Genomic DNA, 22,791 nt, shown 5'->3' with positions numbered 1-22,791 from the left:
TGAGAAGCAAAACACACCTGCAAACAGACAAATAAATGTCTAAACTGATAGATGCAAAGTTTAGCAAACATGTATTGCAAAAAGAATAGGAATAGAATAGAATAGAATAGAATAGAACAGAACAGAATAGAATTCTTTATTAGCCAAATGAGATTGTCCACGCAAGGAATTTGTTTTTGGTGCATATGTTCTCAGTGTACATAAAAGAAAAGATACATTTGAGGCACAACACAATGATTTTCATAGGGTACAAATAAGCAATCAGGAAACAATATTAATATAAATCATAAGGATACAAGCAAGAAGTTACAGTCATACAGTCATAAATGGGAGAAGATAGGTGATGGGAACGCTGAGAACACTAGTAGTAATAGTAATGCAGCCTTAGTGAATAGTCTGTGGTGAGAGAATTCTTTGTTTGGCAGAGTTATGGCATTTGGGAAAAAGCTGTTCTTGTGTCAAGTTATCTTGGTATGCAGTGCTCTATGGCATCTCGTTTTGAGGATAGGAGTTGGAACAATTTATGTCCAGGATGTGAGGAATCAGTAAATATTTTTTACTTCAAGGAGTGAAACATTTTTTGTAAGGTCTTACTTTCACTCCAAGAATAAACTCAGGTAACCCAGGAACCCAAGAAAACATGAAGAGTTTTGGATGGAAAAAAATATGTTAGGATTTGATGATATGCACTGTTTACTGGGTTTTTTTTGCACACTATTGCATTTATCTTGAATATGATGTGTGGAATCTCCAAATGAAGTCCAAATCAGAATTCCAGTCAAGCCAAAATAAATAAGCTAATTATCAAGGAATGCTTTTTCTTCTCTTTTATATTGGACAAGACTTAATGTCAGGGAGATTAGATGCTGCACTGTGTTCTAGGTTCAGCCTTTCTGGGCTCCCATCCTTCTAAGGGAATATTTTCCTTATGGTATTTCAAGGGCAGACTGGTTTGAAAAGGTCCAATAGACATAGACTTTGGGATGTTGCGTTGAAGATGTGCCAGTAATGCTGAGAAGTGTTGACTTCAGTGTATGATTAAAAATAAGAAAGAAAAGAAAAATATATTATTCCCCTTCTCTGCTTACCAGTTGATATGGCTAATAAACAAGAGCCATTTGGAAGAAAAATATAGCTCTCTATAGGTAGGGCAGGTGTTGTAAAGAAGAAGAACTCCAAAATGTTGACAATGCAGAAATAAACTTGGAACTGTGCACTTTTGCAATAATACTTGGTCTCCCATAAAGTAGAACCCAGTGCATAAGGCATCCTTTATGACCATTCAGGGGATTGGAAGCTCATTGCCCTCAAATGACAATTTAATTGGTACTTTTATCTTTAATTATGTATTAATTAAAGATGAAATTGATGTATCAATACACATGCTTGTAATATTTATATAAGTAATTACAATTTATGTAATGATGATTTTGTATAAATATTAGATAAACATTATTAATACATGCAGAATAATTAGATTAACTACTTACTTAAAATACATTAAATTAAATTTCCATTTCATCCTATTCCACCCACTTCTTTTATCCTGGGAAAGCCATTCTTTGGGATGTGTGACTCCTAAAGCCTTGGTAACTATACAAGGTTTGTATCAGAGCTAAATAGAAATGTGAAAATTTAGCCCTTAAGGCCAGATATGACATCAAACAGGCCAGAGAAATAGTCCTGTAGAAAGGAGGCCAGCTGTGATACTAACTAAGCTGATGAGGCACACATAAATCTCTGCCTGACTGCCTATCTGCCTATCTGCCTATCTGCCTATCTGCCTATCTGCCTATCTGCCTATCTGCCTATCTGCCTATCTGCCTATCTGCCTATCTGCCTATCTGCCTATCTGCCTATCTGCCTATCTGCCTATCTGCCTATCTGCCTATCTGCCTATCTGCCTATCTGCCTATCTGCCTATCTGCCTATCTGCCTATCTGCCTATCTGCCTATCTGCCTATCTGCCTATCTGCCTATCTGCCTATCTGCCTATCTGCCTATCTGCCTATCTGCCTATCTGCCTATCTATCTATCTATCTATCTATCTATCTATCTATCTATCTATCTATCTATCTATCTATCTATCTATCTATCTATCATCTATCTATCTATCTATCTATCTATCATCTATCTATCTATCTATCTATCTATATCTTTCCATTTATTTATTAAATTTGTTTGTTACCCATCACACCATGAAGTGACTCTGGGCAACTAATGAAGTTAAATTTATTCTTGTAGAATCATGTTCTTCAACTAATCTGCTTGCATGGATTTCATTGGTCAATAGACTTAAAGCTTGGGGGGAGGGGGGCAACAGGCTACCCCCAGGCTAGATCTGTAGTTAATGTGCTGATGTCATCTAAGAATGTTGATTTGGAGCAATATAAGATTAGCAAGTCATGCAAATCTTCTACTCTTACTTCAGTAATAAAATAATTGTTTTATCTAGAACAAGCTTTTGGTCAAAGTTATTAGCAGGCATTCAATTTGTTGGCAAAAGACCCAGATATTTGAAGCCTGTCCTTGTCCTGCAAGATGGAATTGTATCTTGAATCACAGTTTTAAATCATAGAGCTCTTCTGGCTCTCAAAAATTCTTACAGGCAAGGGATTATAATAATCCAGATAGAGAATTTGCTGTATTTTTTTTTTTTTGGGGGGGGGGGTTGTCAAGAAAGGAAGAACCATCATCTTACCCAGAAAGGACAACAAATTGCATGTTTCTTAGGACATTGGGTGATTTCTTTTAGACAGCTGATGTAAATTTGTGGAGGAACCACTAAGCCTCTCAATTCAACATTCAGAATTTAAATACTAATGTCCAAGTGTGTGGGTAAGTGGACAGGCAGATGAAGAAACTAATAATGAGACAGATTGACTCTTGAATATTATTTTTAAATTACCTTGTAAGTCTATCACTTTCATTTTCTTCTGGTTTCTCACTGTTGTGAAGTTCATTTGACTGCATATTATAAGTTGTTGTTTTTTAATCACAATAATTTGTAAGGAGGTTGGTACATATTTTCACACATCTATTTCTTGCCTCTCTTTTGCCTAATGCATAGCTTTGGTTTTCTTTTTTTCCCTTGGCATATTTCACATTGTGAATATTTCATATTACAAGTCTGAATGTCAAATGACCGCTAAATTTAATTTGTGCTTTAATTTAAAAATGCAGCATTGGGAGTTAGAATAAGCTTCTTATGGGTCACAATGTGAGTCAAGTTAGAAAACTATAAAAAGCCAAGCCTGTGAAACATAGTATGTCTTCTAGTCCATCCCTCCATTTGAGCAGGAGACACTATACCAGTGATGGCGAACCTATGGCACGGGTACCACAGGTGGCACGCAGAGCCATATCTGCTGGCACGCGAGCTGTTCCCCTAGCTCAGCTCCAGTGTGCATATGTGTGCCAGCCAGCTGGTTTTTGGCTCACATAGAGGCTCTGGGAGGGCATTTTGGGCTTCCAGAGAGCCTTCGGGGGGATGTGGGAGAGCTTTTTACCCTCCCCTGGCTCCAGGGAAGTCTTTGCGGCCTGGGGAGGGAGAAACACAACCCTACTGAGCTCACCAGGAAGTTGGGAAACAGGCTGTTTCCAGAGGGCCTCCGGGGGTTGTAGGAAGCTGTTTTTTCCCTCCCCATGCATTGAATTATGGATGTGGGCACTTACGCATGCATGAATAGCACATGCCCAAGCTCTTTTGGCACCCGAGGAAAAAAAGGTTCACCATCACTGCACTCTACCATTCCACAAAAATGGTTGTCCAATCTTTTTCTTAAAAAAAAAAACCCTCCAGTGATTGATCACCCACAACTTTTGCAGGCAATCATTCCATTGATTCCTTGTTCTCACTAATAGGAAAGTTGTCCTTAGTTCTAATCACCAATCTAATCTTAGTTTTAATAATTTTGTTGCTCTTCTCTGCACTTTTTCTAGAGTTTCAACACACACACACTACATATACAGTACATCTATCTATCTATCTATCTATCTATCTACCTACCTACCTACCTACCTACATACATACATACATACATACATACATACACTCTAGAGAAAGTGCAAAGGAGAGCAACCAGCATGATTAGGGAAGTATTATTTGTTTATTTATTAGATTTCTATGCCGCCCTTCTTGAAACGACTCAGGGTGGTATACAACATTGTAAATACACAATATACATATAAAATCTAATTATTTTAAAACACATATGCAAAATTAATACATGAGGCAGAAGGTCCCGCAGGTAATCTGGTCCTAAGCCATATGGGTCATCACCAGCACTTTGAATTGTGCCCAGAGACCATACAAAGAGCAGTTGCAGGAACTGGGCATGGTCAGTCTGGGGAAGAGAAGGACCGGGGGAGACATGATAGCATCTTCCAATATTTGAGGGCCTGCCACAGAGCGGAGGGAGGGTCAGGCTGTTTTCCAAACCACGAGAAGGCCAGACAAGGAATAATGGATGGAAACCGAACAAGGAGAGATTCAACCTGGAAATAAGGAGAGCATTTCTGACAGTGAGAGCAATCAACCAGTGGAACAGAAGTTGCCTGTAGAGGTTGTAAGACTTTCAAAAGGAGATTGGATGTCAATTTGTCTAAAATGGTGTAGAGCAGAGGTCTTCAAACTTGGCGACTTTAAGACTTGTGGTCTTCAACTCCCAGAATTCGCCAGCCAGCTATGCTGAAAATTTTCCAGCTAGCTATTCTGGCTGGAGAATTATGGGAGTTGGGGGCCCGTGGTGTAGGAGGAAGTCAGCGTTCCCCATAAGTTGCGCGCGTGCGCATGTGCACGCCCCAAAATACCCCCCCACGTACCCTTTTCCATGGGCGCGCACTCCCCATCCCCCTGCCAGCCCGCGGGGGGTTGCGGGGGTAGGGAGATGCAGGCAGTTAAAGGAAAGGGAGCCGCGGCTGCCGCTGCCTCCCCACAGTGCCTCCGGCCCCCTCGCACCCCTGGCCTCTCGGCACTGCCCCCCGCCCACCCGATCCGCCCCCTCTCCTCCTCCGCTGCCTCCTGCCGTGGGGCACGACTTCTCCAGCACCGGTGGCTGCGGCTTCTTTTCCTTCTTTTCCAGGGGGCTGGGAGAGAGGGTTTTCTCCGTGCACTTCAGGAATGCCCGCCCCGCCCCTCTCGCAGCCCCCTCGCTGGGAGCACTTTTGTCCCAGATTTTCAGCAAGGGGGCTGCAGTAGAGGCAGGGCAGGTGTTCCCGGAGCGCTCGGAGAAAGCGCTCTCGCAGCCCCCTTGCTGACACAGAGAGAGAGAGAGAGAGAAAGGGGGGAGAGAGAGATAGCAAGAGAGAGAAGAGAAAGAAAGAAAGAGAGATAGAAAGAAAGAGTGAGAGAGAAAGAAAACAATAGAGAGAGAGAGAAAGAGAGAGAGAGAGAAAGAGAGAGAGAGCAAGAGGGGGGGAGAGAAAGAGAGATAAACGACTCTTGATTTAAAGCATATGGTAAAAAGCACCCAAATAATAACAGAGAAAAAAATCCCCAGCCATTTGTGTGTGTGTGTTTGTATCTGTGAACTCTTGAACCATTTCCAATAGCTCATCTGTTATTGGAAATGGTTCAAGAGTTCACACACACACACACACACACACACACGGGGGGAGGAGACGGATGGAAAAAGAGGAGAAGATAGTAATAATAGTAATAGATTTTGGTTTTGTTTTATTATTAATCTCTTTTAATAAAAAAGAAGGGAATTTTTTTCTTATTTTATTTATTTGTTTGTTTGTTTGTTTATTTATTTATTTACTTACTTACTTACTTACTTACTTACTTACTTACTTATTTATTTATTTATACTTCTATGCCGCCCAGTCCCAAAGGGACTGCTGCTCAGACACTATACTTTTCCGCCCACACCGAAAAAAAGTTAGAGGGAACATTGGAGGAAGTTGGACTAGATGACCTCCAAGGTCTCTTCCAACTCTAGTTGTCTAATCCAGTGTTTTTCAACCAGTGTGCCGTGGCACACTAGTGTGCCGCGAGACATGGTCAGGTGTGCTGCGAAGCTCAGAGAGAAAGAAAGCAAGAGAGAGAAAGAAAGAGAGAGAGAAAGCAAGAGAGAAAGAAAGCAAGAGAGAGAGAGGAAGAAAGCAAGAGAGAAAGAGAGAGAGAGAGAAAGAGAACAAGAGAGAAAACAAGAGAAAGAGAGAGAGAGAGCAAGAGAGGGAGGGAAGGAGAGAGAGAAAAAGACAGAGGGAGGTAGGGAGGGAGAGAGAAAGAGAGCAAAAAAGAGAGGAAGGAAGGAAGAGAAAGAAAGGATGGAGAGGGAGAAAGAAAGAGGAAGGAAGGGAGAGAAAGAGGGAGGGAGAAAGAAATAGAGTGAAGGGGAGGAAGAGAGAGAGAGAGAGAATTTTTTTGTGCAAACTTTTTTTAGCCCCCCCCCCCCTCCGCTCAATGTGTAAATGTAAAAAATGTGCCGCGGCTCAAAAAAGGTTGAAAATCACTGGTCTAATCTAATCTGAACCTCTTACAATATACAGTGGTACCTCTACTTAAGAACTTAATTCGTTCCGTGACCAGGTTCTTAAGTAGAAAAGTTTGTAAGTAGAAGCATTTTTTTCCCAGAGGAATCAATGTAAAAGCAAATAATGCATGCAAAACCATTAGGAAAGAAATAAAAGCTAGGAATTTAGGTGGAGGGAGGAGGAGGAAGAGGAGGAGGAGGAGGAGGGTTGCTCCCAAAGGAAGAAGGTGAGGTGAGGGGAATCAAAAAAATCAAAAACTTTAAGGCTTAAAAGAAAAAGGAGGAACTCTGAGGCGGCGCACAGAGAAAGGAAAACACACAGTTCGCTCTGGACTGCCAAAGCCTCCTTAAGCGCCACCGAAAGGCTCCTCTGGCAGCCCAGAAAATCCCACGATGGCCGGAATTCAAGGGGGAATGGCAGGAAACTGGCCGGGCCTTTATGACACTCTCAAATTTCCTGGGAATTTTTTCTGGACTCGGGTTCTTAAGTAGAAAATGGTTCTTAAAAAGAGGCAAAAAAATCTTGAACACCTGGCTCTTACCTAGAAAAGTTCTTAAGTAGAGGCGTTTTTAGGTAGAGGTACCACTGTACATGCACACAAATACACAGGCACAGACAGAGACAGAGACATACCAAGGCACCATACAAATGCATACAGAGACACGGACAGAAACCGACAAACACCAGGAATGAGTCTCCTTTGTTACCAAGGTAGGCCAATAAGCAGAAATTTGGATTCCATTGGCAATGAAACAGTACATCTGTCATAAGCCTGAACTAATCCAAACTGAACCATGTCCCACCAATAACCTGGCTTGTTGTCTTGTCACCCAGTGACATTTGAGAGCCCTATTGTGTAATGACTTAAGGGGCTGTAATGGGTTGCATGCTGTTAAATGTCATCAAATGCCGTGAATCATAAACAATGCTGGCTTTTAAAACCAGAGATTAGGGATATTTATGAAGTCGAGCCTTGAGTTTTGGCTTTCCCCAGCTCTTGAAGTTCAGAACGAACGTGGGCAGTTATATTTTCTTTTCCTTCTCCCACTTCCTTTAACTGCAGGGGGCCTGCCCCCCCCCATTGCCTATTTCTGAAGGGGAAAGGTTTGTGCTAATTCATGCAGCTCAACATCTCCTAAGCAGTTACTACAAAACTTTAAAGACCTAGTAGAAGAGGAGATTAGGCCATTAGTGGCATTGATGGCAAAGGTTAATGGACTGGTTGTTTCCATCAATTGTGAGTAGGCAAGAGTTAATAGAATAGAACATAGAATAACATACATTCGGAAGGGACCTTGAAGATCTTCTAGTCCACCCCAAGCAGGAGACCCTATACAATTTCAGGCAAATGGCTGTTGGTCTCTTCTTAAAAGCCTCCCTGGATGGAGCACCCACAACTTTTGAAGGCAAGGCATTCCACTGGTTAATCGTTCTCATTGGTAGGAAATTCCTCCATAGTTTTAGGTTGCTTCTCTCTTTATTTAGTTTCCATAATTTCTTATATTGCTTTCTAATCCTTTGTGGTAGTCCCTCAAATGGTGGAACCCTTAGTCCTTCTTTTCACTAGACTAGACATACCCAACTGATGCAAATGTTTTTTCATATGTTCTAATCTCCAGTCCCCTAATTATTTTTGCTGCTCTTCTTTGCTCTCTTTCCAGAATCTCAACAAAAAAAAACACCTCATAAAAATCACCATGTCAATCCTTCTAATAATTATGAATTTGGAATTTTGAAATTTGGAAACCAGCCTTAAACAAAAAACACTTCATAAAAATCACCATGTCAATCCTTCTAATAATTATGATTACACCAACCAATCAGATCACTGAAACATAATCACCCAATCTATTTGCTACATTCAAACCAAATCTCCACCCCCACACTATATACTAGGAAGAAATGACAGTTGCAAACATTCCATTTTACAACAGCACGAAGCTTGGAAACTTCAGCCTGATGATGGTGAATGTGATTTCACCGAAACGTCGCATAAACATGCAAAATATTACACAGGGCAAAACCCGAACTCAGAACAATCTACATATATATATATATATATGTTCAAAACTAGGTACAATATTGCGCTGTTCAAAACTAGGTACAATATTCCAAGTGTGGTCTTGCTAAGGCTTTTAAAATTATATTTAATAGTCTCTACTAGAGCTTTATAAAGCAGTACAAAATACTTCACATTATCTTGATTCTGTCCCTCTATTAATGCAGCCTAGGATTGCATTGGGGTTTTTGGGGGGCTGTTGCAGCAAAATATTTACTTATATTTAAGTTATGTTCACTAGGACTCACTAGAACTTATGTCGTACATTCTTCACCCAGAGTTCAAGTTCACTTTTGGGTGCTATATTTAACCTTCCCAAACTTTTGTAGACTTCCAATACTTTTCCTCCCTAAAATAATCTTAGTAGGACAATACAGAAAATGGAATGTATACATTGCATTTGCTGTTCAAACACAATGAAGTTGTCCTGGCTGTCCAGTTGTTAAGGGAACTAAACAATTTCAACCCAGCTCCTGAGAGAATAGGGAAGACTGACAGTTTGACCTTCAAGACACAATATCAGAAAATTCTGAAGGTATTTGATTTGGTTGGCAGTCAAGAGAAACTATATTCTATAGGCTTCTGATTTGGAAGAAATGATTTGAACCTCTTGTAACCCCACAGAAGCCTAAAAGAAGACATAGCTGTTTTAATGAATAGCAGAGTAGTAATGCATCCACAATATTCCAAAACACTTATTCTAAAACATTTTCACTTTGTGACTAGCCCTACAAGTATTTCATGGGGAATGACATGGTCAATAATAAAAAATTTAGTAATTCTTAGGCTGGATTATTTACTTACTTACTTACTTACTTACTTACTTACTTACTTACTTACTTACTTACTTACTTATTTATTTATTGGATTTGTATGCCGCCCCTCTCCGAAGATTCGGTACTTAGTACAACAGCTGATAGGAAAGACACTATCCTAATTGTTAACTGATATCCAAATTTACCACCATGATACATGTTACAGCAAAAAAAAAAAAATAGAATAAATTGTGCTATTATCCCAGAGAAAACCATTGTGTCTGCCAACCTTCATTGGAATGGACGCCCTACTATGTCAAACCACACCTAAGTGGTTTCTGCTTGTATTTTGACAGGGTAGCCCTCCAGAAAATGGTATCTTAATGTAATCACCCCTTAGTTTCTAAGAGAAGCAGAAGATAGGAGGGTCCTGTTCCTTCTATACATATGATTTCAATATCCTTTGTCTTTTCTAAATAAGATGGTTTTGTTCATTGAGTCCAGAGCATCCAACATGAATCGGGGACGTCTTCTGAGAGCTTCTTCTTTTCTTCTAAATGGTCCCAGTTCTACTTCCCACTCACCTCTTTCCATGTGCAGCCATGCCCATAGCTCCTCTCTGCTACAACTACTCTTACTCTACTTGCTTCAGAATCCGTTTTAGAGTGAGCAACATATATATAAATAAATAAATAAATAAATAAATAAATAAATAAATAAATAAATAAATAAATAAATAAATAAATAAATAAATAAATAAATAAATAAATAAATAAATAAATAAATAAATAAATAAATAAATAAATAAATAAATAAATAAACAAACAAACAAACAAACAAACAAACAAACAAACAAACAAACCCATGACAGCTCATGTGGCTGCATTTTGGACCAGCTGCAGTCTCTGAACGTTCTTTAAAGGTAGCCCCATGTAAAGAGCATTGCAATAATCGAGCCTCTCTATAAACAGAAGAACAGAAAAATGAATTGTTGCAGGAACTGGGCACAGATAGTCTAGCAAAAGGAGTTCCAGGTGGGACTTGATAGCAGTCTTCAAATACTTGAGAGGCTGCCACAGGGAGGAAGGGAACACATTATTTTCCAAAGCATCAGAGAGCCAGACAAGGAGCAACGGTTAGAAACTGACCAAGGAGATATTCAACCTGGAAATAAGGAGGAACTTTCAGACGGTGAGAGTGATCAACCAGTGGAACGGCTTACCTGCAGAGGTGGTGAACGCTCCAACACTAGTGACCTTCAAGAAAAGACTGGACTGCTGTTGGGCTAATGTGATATAGGGTCTCCTACACCAGCAGGGGGTTGGACTAGATGACCTGCAAGGTCTCTTCCAATTCTAATAATAAAATTAAAAATAAAAATAAATACCAATAACCCCTAAATCTCCAGTGAAGATGTTGCTTAGTCTGGTAATGAAACGTTTGGGAACCAGCCAGCTACCAAAATTTTTACTACCACACTGTGTGGCTTATGCAGGACGCCCTGCATTTTCTTTCAACCTCTTTCAGTGCAAATTGGGTACTCTGGGGTGGGGCTCCATTTTCGCTACCTCACTGCGTCCCCCCCCCCAAAAAAAATTCAGGCAGCAGACCACCCCTGGAACCAGCCCACAAGCCTGAGAATGAACCTTCACCCTTCCTACCTCCGTGCTACATATATTTGCCACTTTTGCACCCATAACTTTCCCCGATGTCAGCGTTGAGAAATCCACCTAGTTCCTTCCCTGCCTCTTTACCACCCAACATTTCCTAAGCTCATATCAGAAAACCATGGAGGACGTCAGAGGTGGTTGCAGTCCACAAATCATCCAGCGGCTGAAGTTTTTGGCAGCAGCCAAGAGGGAAGTGGGGTGGGGTGGGGAAAATAGAAAAATTTCAATTTCAGGACCATTATTATTTTCATTAATCATAGGAGACGCTGTCACCCCTGTCCTTTTTCTTTAGAGAGAGATCTATTATACGGTCCATTTAGTCTGAGCCATATTACCTCATATGTTTTCTTGGCTGACCAAATAAGACTTAAGAGATAAAACAATTTACTCTTCATTATGATCCATGTCAGTGGAACCAATCTATTAACCTACATTAACTGGATTTGTGACAATAGCTCACCATACATGTTTCTACTGTTTTAAAGGAAAAGGGGGGGGGAAGGAGGGAGGGGGAAAAGGGATAAAGGGAGAGAAAGAGAGAGAGAGAAAGAGAGAGGGGGGGAATGCAGAGTCCATAAAGTGCAGCTGACGTATAATTTGCCGAGGGAATACAGCTTCATTTTCCAGTGACCATTTTCCAGGGGCCTCCACCGCTTCATGCAGTCCCTGACCTGTGAAGAATTCTAACAAATTGGCTGTATTGTGAAGCCAAAAGGTGCCATCAGCGAAGAGACGCTTGGATGGTGCTAAAGTATGATGGGCTGGAATAAAGGGCCATGTTTTTTTATTATTATTATTATTATTATTTAATGAAGTTAACCCTTCGGGGGTTAAATCCAAGCAGGGAGCCGCTAAGCAGCAGAACACCCTCCCGATGGCTTACTCGGTGGAGAAGAATTTATTCAGATGCCTCTCATGAACCCAGGAGGTGCATCCCTTTGGCGAGGCAAAAAGGGGGAGAATATTCTCCCTGCAGACACAAAAAGCGACAGGATATTATTCTGTCGGGATTTGGTTTCCTATGCTTGATGGGTCCTAAGTGTCTCCAGGCAGGGAAGGAGGGCTATAAGAAGCCAGATTGAGGATCTTGAGTGAGCCATCAAAGTAACTTTTAAGTAAACAATTGATATCTGGAGAGAGAGAGAGAAAGAAAGGGAGGGAGGGAGAGGAAGGAATTGAGAGGAAGGAAAGGAGTCAGATGAAGAAAGAGAGGGAGAGAGAAAGTGTGGGAGAGAAAGGAAGGGAGAGGAAAGGGGAGAGAGAGAGAGAGAACGTGTGGGAGAGAAAGAGAGACACACAGAGAGAAATGGTAGGAGAGAAAGAAAAGGAGAGAAAGGAAAAGAGAAGAGAGAAAGTGTGGGAGAGAAAGAGACACACACAGAGAAATGGTAGGAGAGAAAGGAAAAGAGAAAGAGAGAAAGTGTGGGAGAGAAAAGAAGAGAGATAGTGATGGGCGAACCCAATGGTGTTTGGATTCGGCAAGTTGACACGAACTTTACGCAAAATTCGGCCAAACCAGAACTGAACCCAAACTCGAACTCCGAATGCTGCGTGATGTCAAAGCTCCGCCCCCGGAATCCCATTGCTTTTTAATTTTACGAATTTTTTATTTTTATTTATTTTTATTTTTACAAAAAAAGGATACCGCAGTGGCGCTGCAAGCAAAGGGCAGTCCTTCAACGTAAAAATAAACATGTTTATTTTTATGTGAAAGGACCGCCCTTTGCCTGCAGCGCCGCTGCGGCGTCCTTTTTCGTAAAAATAACAATGTTTATTTTTACATGAAGACCTGCTATTGAAGGAGGTGGGGAATCCCTCCTACGAAGAGATTCCAGGGGTGGAGCTTTGATGTCACCGGCAGGTTGCTAAGGACGCCAAGATGATCACTTCCTGGATTCCATGGAATCCAGGAAGTGATCACCTTGGCGTCCTTAGCAACCTGCCGGTGATGTCAAAGCTCCGAATGCCGAACGCAACCCCGAACTTTGTCCAAAGTTTCAAAAAATTTCGGGTTCGTGTTCGGCATACCGAACACCGCAAAATTTGGTACGGACCCGAATTGTGCAAGTTCGGTTCGCCCATCACTAAAGAGAGAGGAAGGGAGACACAGAGAGAAACGGTGGGAAAGAAAGGAAAAGGAAAAGAGAGAGAAAGAAAGGAAAGAAAGGAAAAGAGAAAGAGAAAGTGTGGGAGAGAAAGGAAGGAAGAGAGAGGGGCAAATAAATATGTCAGATAATATTAAAGGTTTTCGATTGCCTGAACTAAAGAACTTTTGTAGAATATTCCATGGTATATTTCATTCATTCATTCATTCATTCATTCATTCATTTATATATTTATTTATTTATTCTTTATTTATTTTTTATTTGTTTGTTTGTTTTTAGTTGTATTTGTTTATTTATTTGTCAAACATGTATAGGACAATAGTAGTTTGTATAAACATAACATAAGTAAAAGTAATGATAAAAGAGGACAATAGGACAGGGATGGTAGACACAATGGTGCACTTATAAACCAGACCTTTTAGAAAAGGGGAGAGGTCAATGGTAGAGAATCTAAGATTAAATTTGGGGTTGGGGGTTGGGGAAGAAACCATGCAGTTTCTTCATGAAAGCATTGATTGATTCCAGGCATTGATCACTCTATTGCTGAAGTCGTATTTTCTGCAGTCAAGTTTGAAGTTTATTTATTTATTTATTTTTTATTTATTTATTGTTAGAGTTGAAAGGGACCATGAAGGCCATCGAGTTCAACCCCCTGCCCAAGCAAGTGGCAGTTCAATCTTCTCTTAAAAATGTCCAGAGTGTTGGAGTTCACAACATCCGCTGGTAGGTTGTTCCATTGGTTGATCGCTCTGACCGTCAGGAAGTTCCTCCTTATCTCCATGTTGAATCTCTCCTTGGTCAGCTTCCAGCTGTTGTTCCTCGTCCGGCCCTCTGGTGCCCTGAAGAATAAAGTGATGCCCTCCTCTCTGTGACATCCCTTCGTATACTTGTAGACTGCTATCATGTCCGCTCTGGCCCTACTTTTCTCTAGGCTATCCATGCCCAGTTCCCTCAGTTTCTCTTCCTAAGTCTTGGTTTCCAATCCCTTAATCATCTTGGTTGCTCTTTTTGGCACCTTCTCCAGAGTTTCAATGTCTCTTTTGAACTGTGGTGACCAGAATTGTATACAGTACTCCAGGTGTGGTCGGACCAGGGTGTAGTAGAGTGGTATTAAGACTTCCCTGGTCTTGGAGTGTATTCCCCTATTGATGCAGCTTAGGATTGTGTTGGCTTTTTTAGCTGCTGCTGCACATTGTTAGCTCATGTTTAGTTGATTGTCCATCAAGACTCCGAGGTCTCTTTCGCAGTCGCTACTGCTAAGAGGGGTTTCTCCCAGGTTGTATGTGTGTCTTGGGTTTTTCTGCCTAGGTGAAGGACTTTGCTCTTGTCGATGTTAAACATCATTTTCTTGGTGTGGGCCCACTGTGTTAGTCTGTCTAGGTCTTTCTGTAATTTGAACCTGTCTTCTAGGGTATTGGCTACCCCTGCCAGCTTGGTGTTGTCTGCGAATTTGATCAGCTGCCCTTCTATACCCTCGTCCAAGTTGTTGATGAAAATGTTGAAGAGCACAGGGCCCAGGACTGAACCCTGTGGTACCTCACTGCCTATGTTCTTCCATGTGGATTTGGAACCGCTGAGGACAACTCGTTGGGTGCGGTTGGTCAGCCAGCTATTGATCCATCTGCATGTGTTGTAGTCTACTCCGCTTTTTTCTAATTTGTTGATTAGGAGATAGTGGTCGACTTTGTCGAAAGCTTTGCTGAAGTCTATGAGGTCCACCGTGTTGCGCTGGTCTACTGATTTGGTTATGGTGTTGAAAAAGGATATGAGATTGGTTTGACATGATTTGTTTCTGACAAACCCGTGTTGGCTGTTGGATATTATCTTGTTTGTTTCCAGCTAGTGGCAAAGCTGGTTTTTTTATTATTTTCTCCAGTATTTTTCCAGGTATTGAAGTCAGGCTAATAGGTCTGTAGTTGCTTGGATCCGTCTTTTTCCCTTTTTTGTGGATGGGAACTACGTCCGCTCGTTTCCAGTCTTCTGGTAGGTCTCCAGTGGCCCAAGATTTTTGGTAGATGAAGAGAAGAGGTTCCGCTATGGTGTCCGCCAGTTCTTTTAGGACTCTGGGGTGGAGTCTGTCAGGTCCCGGTGATTTGTACTCATTAAGCTCCCTCAAGTAATCCCTAATGGTAGCTTTGTCTGTGTTGAGTTCGGTTCCGGGGCTGTTATTTGCAGTTAGGTTGTAGGTTGGTTGGTTGGTGGTTCCTTTATGTGTGAAAACTGATGTAAAGTAAGTATTGAGCAGCTGTGCTTTGTCTCTGTTGTCGGTGATTTCTTTACCATCTTTGTTTTTTAGTATGGTGACTCTTTCCTTGATTTTTTTCTTGTTGTTTATGTGGTGGAAGAAATTTTTTTTGTTGTCATTAATTTCCGTTGCGAGGTGCTGTTTGTGTTCAGCTTTTGCTGTTCTTATGTTTTGCTTGCAGGTTCTGGCTGTTTGCTGATATTCCATCTTGGTTATGAGTCCTTCTTTCCATTTGTTGTATTTGGCTTTTTTTTTCTTTTGCGTTGTCTGCAAGGTCCTTGTTTAGCCATGCTGGTTTCATTTTAGTTTTTCTGCTTTTCTTTTTCGTGGGGATTGAATTGTTTTGAGCCTCAATGATAGTGTTTTTTAGGGCTTCCCAGGCATCCTGTGTGGATTTACTCTTAAGAAGTTCCTTCCAAGGTTTACTCTTCAGGTTCGCTCTGAGCTTGTTAAAGTCCACTTTTCTGAAGTCTGGGACTGTAGTTGAGTTGGGTGTTGTAGTTAGTGATTGCACAATGTTGAATTTTAGGATGGTATGGTCACTCTCACCTAGCGTCCCTTCTCCTTCTATTCCCTCAATCATTTCTTCCCTGTTTGTTAAAATTAGGTCTAGTATTGCAGTCCCTCTGGTTGCTGTTTCCACTTTTTGAGTTAGAAAGTTATCGGCGAGGCTGGTGAGAAATCTGTCAGACTTTCCACTTGGTGCTGAGTTTGTTTTCCAGTTAATGTCGGGGTAGTTGAAGTCCCCCATTATTATTGTGCTGTGCTTGTTGCATATTGCTGATAGTTGGGTTTGGAGCATATGTTAATCTTGAATATTAAGTTTTGAAAAAAAAAAAGTAGACCATTTTCGGGGGGTTTGGGGGAAGGAACATGGAATCAGTGCATTCCAGGCATTGATCACTCTAGTGCTGAAGTCGTATTTTCTGCGATCAAATTTGCAGTTGAATTTGGGGCATATGTTAATCTTGAATTTTAAGTTTTGAAAAAAAAAACCCAGACCATTTTTAATTAACTTCAGGGACCATCCTGTGGGTGGAAAAGTAGAATGTAACATAGAACAATAAAGGGTTGCATTGATTATTGCAAGAAATCAGCTTGTTTAGCAACTGGAAAAAGAAAATAATACGAGATCAACCACAAACCACAAACCTTCACACATACTATTCTGCAATGGCCAGGCGTCTGAAGGCAATATTGGTTATTTGCAAACCTTGCATTTTATTGATTTTGCTTTTTACCTGTCCTCAAATGACCAAAGCATCGATTAGAATTGTCCAGCAATCCAAGTACCCACTACAACAAATTAACAGAACTTTTATCTTCTCTCTCAGAAAAGAAAGGAATGAAGTAAGCTGATTTGCAATTCCTAGTGGAATACTTACTTTGTTGCTGAAAATAAGGTCTAGAAACAAAAACACACATTGAATGGGGGCAGAGTTTTCAGCCTGTTGTTTTTTAGGGTCTCTGAGATATATGTTTACCTTAAAATTAAAAGAGGAAGGAAGAAAGAAATTGGTGTCCACCTATGCATTGGATTGTATTAATATTTGGCTGTTCTTCTGATGGTCTTGATTGCATTGGAACTGAAGAAGCTTCTTGGATAAGAATTACCTGACTCTGTAGTTTCTTTCCCAAACCCTAAATCCCCAACACTTTAACTTTAGATTGTCCACCATTGACCTTACCAGAGGTGGGTTCCTATCGGTGTGGTCCAGTGTGCTGCTAATTATGTAATTTTGGCGTGATAGCTCCTGTGCTGTCTTTGCTGGTCCATGTGCGCTGCCATCATTTTTTTCTAATTTTTAGATATTTTCCAGCTCTCTGAGCATGCACAGAAGTAAAATAAGGAAGGAAGGAAGTAGCATGCTCTCTCCCATATTTGGGTATACCAGGTGATTCGACAGAAAAAAAAATCTAACTCTTCCCTAGTAGAAACTGAGAGAGGAGGAGAATCTGTGGTCTAGGGCTTTGAACCTGGGCATTTAAGAAATATTTATTTTATTATTTATTTTATTTTATTTTATTGGATTTATATCCCGACTATAATACTATAATATTTGTTATAATAGCAAAAGAGTTTTTCCTAATAGCTACAGACGGTTTCCTGTTAGGTTGACTCTAATTTAAACATGGCTATGAAAGTTGCCAAGTTTGTAAATGCTCTAATCAGTTTAAGGCCATTGATGTTAACTTTGAATATAGATATATTTGAGCTCCTCCTCGCTTGCAAGTTCACCTCTCAATAGCTGAAGCGCTCGGTGGCCGCATCCATTGGGATTAAACAAGTAATCATAAATCCCTTGCTATTAAGGGACCTTCCTATTTGAAATGCCAAGGTTTTCAAAGGTCATTGAGTCATTGAGAAGTATTATTATTATTATTATTATTATTATTATTATTATTATTATTATTATTATTATTATGGTTGGCCACGCAGCCAGCCAGATGTTCAGACTGGATTTAGCATTTTTGTCTACTTTTTGAGTCCTTCCCAAGGACCCGAGATAGGCAGATGTTGTTATTTAATATTAAAGATAGCATCACAGGATGCAAGTTGCAGCAAGAGAAGCTGCAATTTGCAACTGCTCAAACTCATTCAGTTAAAGGGGATCTACTTAAGGTCAGTCATTTGCTCTGCTCTCAAATTAATCCTTTGGTAAGCAATAGCACATAAATATACTACTTCGCAGTGCTTTTTTACAGCCCTCTCTAAGCAGTTTACAGAGTCAGGCATATTGCCCCTGAACAATCTGGGTCCTCATTTTACGCACCTCGGAAGGACCAAAGGCTGAGTCTGGTGAGATTCGAACTGCCAAATTGCAGGCAGCTGGCAGTGCAGCAGAAGTAGCTACAGCTCAGAAACCTTTCCTGACTTAGCTTATTTGTTTTTATTTATTTATCAAATTTACCGGGCACCCATCTTACCACAGGATAACTCCAGATGACTTACATTAAAATAAATAAATAAAAGAATGCTAAAAACAATATAAAATCCAGAATATAAAATGCAAGAGCTTAAAAGAGCCGGGGTGGCGCAGTGATTAGAGCGCAGCACTGCAGGCTACTTCAGCTAACTGCTAGCTGTTAGTTCAAATCTCACCACTGGCTCAAGGCTGATTGTTGGGGGCAATATGCTGATTCTGTAAACCACTTAGAGACAGCTGTCAAAGCACTATGAAGCGGTTTATAAGTCTAAATGCTATCGCTAATGCTGAAAGATGATGAGGGAGTTGGATGAGCAGCAGGGGGTTGGTTGGATCTGATATCTTTAATCTTTAAACCACTTCCAACATGAATCCCCTTCTTTGGAGCCCACTGGGCTTCATGTATCTCCCTGTACATTTATCACAATTGCTCATCCCTTTCCTTGACACATCTATTTTGGGTCTTTGAAGAAAGCTGTTGGAGCCTCCCCTCAATGTTCCCTCAAGCAAGGCTGAACAAATCCAGTTCCCTCCTCCGTCTCTTCTTGGGATTTAATTTCCACTGGGATAATAATCCTTATTTTACTCCTCTAAACTTGTTCCAGTTCATCTGACTCTTTCTTAAATGTAATGCCCAGAATTGGACGTTAATACTCAGGGGGGTTAGATATGACCGGTAGGGAATAGAACACAACTATTACTCCCCGTGATTTAGAAAGTCTTCATTAATGGGATTTGCTCACTCAAGCGTAGCCTTCGCTTGATTGCTAAGCACTTGATGACTCACTACCAAAACCTTGGCTGTGACAAAAGAAAACCTGCATTGAATCCATCTAATGTGGCTTTACTACCTCTAGCAAGATGACGCTCAGATTCTAGAATTAGAACTGGGTAAAATAAAACTGCAAAAGGAAACATTTTCTAAAGTCCATTTTAAAATCAGGTGTCTTAAAACCAGAAGAGGAAATAGCCTATAAAGAGACCCTTTAATCCAAAGATTTCACATTCAGCAAAGGAACCAGAATAGAAAAGAATATCAGAGTTAGAAGGGACCTTAGAGGTCTTCTAGTCCAACCCCTGCTTAGGCAGGAAACCCTACCATTTCAGACAAATGGTAGTCCAGCCTCAACCACTGGAAAAATTGCTACCAACCTGCCTTGCACTGAAGGCCTGTATATTGCATGAGTCAAAAAGAGGGTGGTGAAAATATCCATGTACCCCTCATATCCTGGACATAAATTGTTTGAACGTGTACCCTCAAAGATACACTATATAGGGCACTGCACACCAGAACAACTAAACACAAGGACAGTTTCCCGCCCCAAAAGCATCACTCCGCTAAACAACTAATCCCCACAACAATGTGAAATTATTTACTAAGACTGTATTACTACTATTTTTCTCATCCTACCTAGTATTAATCTCTTCCCACCTATGACTATAACTATGTTGCTTGTATCTTTCAATATATATTCTTTTTGTTTAGTTCCTAGTATGATGGATAGCTTATTAGTAACCTATGATTATCACTAAGTGTTGTATCTTTCTTGATGAATATATTCTATTTTTCTTTATGTACCCAGAGAGCACCAAAGACAAATTCTTTGTGTGTCCAATCACACTTGGCCAATAAAGCATTCTATTCTATTCTATTCTATTCTATTCTATTCTATTCTGTTCTGTTCTGTTCTGTTCTGTTCTCTTCTCTTCTCTTCTCTTCTCTTCTCTTCTCTTCTCTTCTCTTCTCTTCTCTTCCATTCTATTCTAAAACAGCATTGTACATAGGATGCCCAAAGACAGCTAGTTTCCTTTGCAATAAGACCAGAAACTGATAAACAGGGCAAAGAAAGAACGAGCTGTAGTTTATACAATTTACAGCTCCCTGCAGAGAAGTGTCACTACACATAAGTCTTTCCTTAATCCCAAGAGAAGAACCAGTGCATGAAGATACAATTTTGTTTTAAAACATTCAAATCCAGTCCCAGTTTGCCTGCTCTATGTACGATCCAAAGTTTTGTATACCTTAAGAAGAGGAATGAGCCGTATTCTTATTTTAAAATTTTTAGTTTTGCTTTTAAAAATTGGCAGTGAGCATTTCATAATGTTGTATGTCACTAATGCTAGATTGAAAAACTAGAATTTCCATTAGTTTGCATATTTGTATTTTATTAAATTTTCTTCCTCTGTTCAGCTCTGTCCAATTCTCAGAAACTGCCAGGATGAATACCTATAGTTTTCTTGGGAATTTTATTTTATTTTTTAGACATGGTTTGCCATTGCTTCTTTTCTAGGGCTCAGAGAAAGTGACCGGCCCAGGTCATCCAGGTGGCTTTATTTTCAAGGTGGAACCCACAGTTCACAGTCTCCTGGTTTTAACCCTGATATCTTAACTACTACATCAAAAGAGGCTCTTTAATTGTATGGATTGTACTTTACTCTTTTATTCCTTTATACGTCTTTTATTTTCATGATTTTTTTTAAAGAATGTTTTTGTTTTGCTTTGTTTTGTAATAAGTAAAGTGTCTTAATTAGGTTTGAAAATCTCCTGGTTCACTTGTGCCTATCTGTCATTGGAGAAGCGCTCGTGAAGGGAGTGTGGGGCTCCGCCCACCTTCATGGATGCCACCATTTGGGTTCTTTTACCTTCTGTGCATGCACACAGTATTCTGTGCATGCACAGAGTGTAAAAGAACCCAAATGGTGGTGTCTGGGTGGGTGGGCAGAGCCTTGCACTCCCTTCACGGCCGGATCTCTGATGACCAACAGGACACAAGCAAACCAGGAGTATTTCACCCCTGGTCTTAATAGATGAAAAAAACCTGAGGTTTGTGATTCTGCCAAGTGTATCGGTGGTTATTGAAATGGATGTCCATGTGCCACCTCTATGTTGGTTGAGGCAGGCAGGATTCCCTTGAGTACCACTTGTTGGGGGTCAAGGGAAAGGGAGGGTCTTGCCTTCTCTTTCTGCTCAAAATCCCCATGGACAATTGATGGGCCACTGTGTGACACAGAATGCTGGACTCGATGGGCTTTGGCCTGATTCAGCATGGCTCTTCTTAGGTTCTTATGTTCTTATGTAACATGAATCCCTTACTCCAGAAAATTGCACTTGGTTTATAGTTGCCCGTTGCTTTCCCACGACCCCATCCAATCTGTTTGTTCCCTTTTGGCCTTCTTGGGCAAATAGAAGACCTTCCATTTCTGCTTTTATTCTAGTTGATTGAACAACAATTTAAACTTGGAAAAAGGAAATATTGGTTGGTCTGGTTTTTTTTTCCCAGCGAGATGACCTGCCTTGTCATTCCTGAAGTAATATGCAGATCGGATCACTTCATTTTTAAAAAACTGGGACATGCAGAAAATGTCTCTTGCATATTTCTTCTTGTGTGATTGGATGAAAGAAGATTTGCTTTCACTTATTTTTCCCAAGGGGGAAGAGCCTTTGGATGAAATTTGCATGGATGGATGATAGTGTTCTTCCACTTATCATAAAGTTGGAAGGGTTCTTTTGAGGCATTATATTCAGCCATCCCTGCTCAGTACAGGAATCCAGTTTAAAGCAGGGGGCATAGTTAATGACAACATCCCTCAGGGTATTATGGGTTTTCATTGCATAATCATCTCTCCTGCGTCCTTTCCCATTCTTCCGTTCAAAAGACCTCTAGAGGAAACTTCCAAAAGAGCTTACCCCCTCCAATAATGGTGCTACTAATATATATATATATATATATATATATATATATATATATATATATATATATATATATATATATGTGTGTGTGTGTGTGTGTGTGTGTGTGTGTGTGTCTGTGTGTGTGTGTGTGTGTGTGTGTGTTTTCGTAAATTTTCACGGGTATATGTATGTAGATTGTTCTGAGTTCGGGTTTTGCCCTGTGTAATATTTTGCATGTCTATGCGACGTTTCGGTGAAATCACATTCACCATCATCAGGCTGAAGTTTCAAGCTTCGTGCTGTTGTAAAATGGAATGTTTGCAACTGTCATTTCTTCCTAGTATATAGTGTGGGGGTGGAGATTTGGTTTGAATGTAGCAAATAGATTGGGTGATTATGTTTTAGTGATCTGATTGGTTGGTGGAATCATAATTATTAGAAGGATTGACATGGTGATTTTTTTGAGGTGTTTTTTTTTGTTTAAGGCTGGTTTCCAAATTTGGAAACCAGCCTTAAACAAAAAAACACCTCATAAAAATCACCATGTCAATCCTTCTAATAATTATGATATATATATATATATGTGTGTGTGTGTGTGTGTGTGTGTGTGTGTTTTCGTAGATTTTCATGGGTATATGTATGTAGATTGTTCTGAGTTCGGGTTTTGCCCCGTGTAATATTTATATACTCACTCATCACAAAATCTCCAGAACTGTAAAGCTTACAAACTTGAAACTTGGCATGTCTGTTCCTCTTGGCTTCTAGTTGCTCGTTAAGAAAGGATTTTTTCCGAAATGACCATCAGATCATTAGTCTTTCTTATACAGTATTATATTAACATGCTCTGATGCTAAGGAGTTAGATGTTCTACTCC

This window comes from Erythrolamprus reginae, chromosome 10 (genome assembly GCF_031021105.1).
Source record: "Erythrolamprus reginae isolate rEryReg1 chromosome 10, rEryReg1.hap1, whole genome shotgun sequence".
Lineage (NCBI taxonomy): Eukaryota > Metazoa > Chordata > Lepidosauria > Squamata > Dipsadidae > Erythrolamprus > Erythrolamprus reginae.
The sequence above is the reverse complement of the archived record's forward strand: the minus strand, read 5'-3'. Positions refer to the sequence as shown.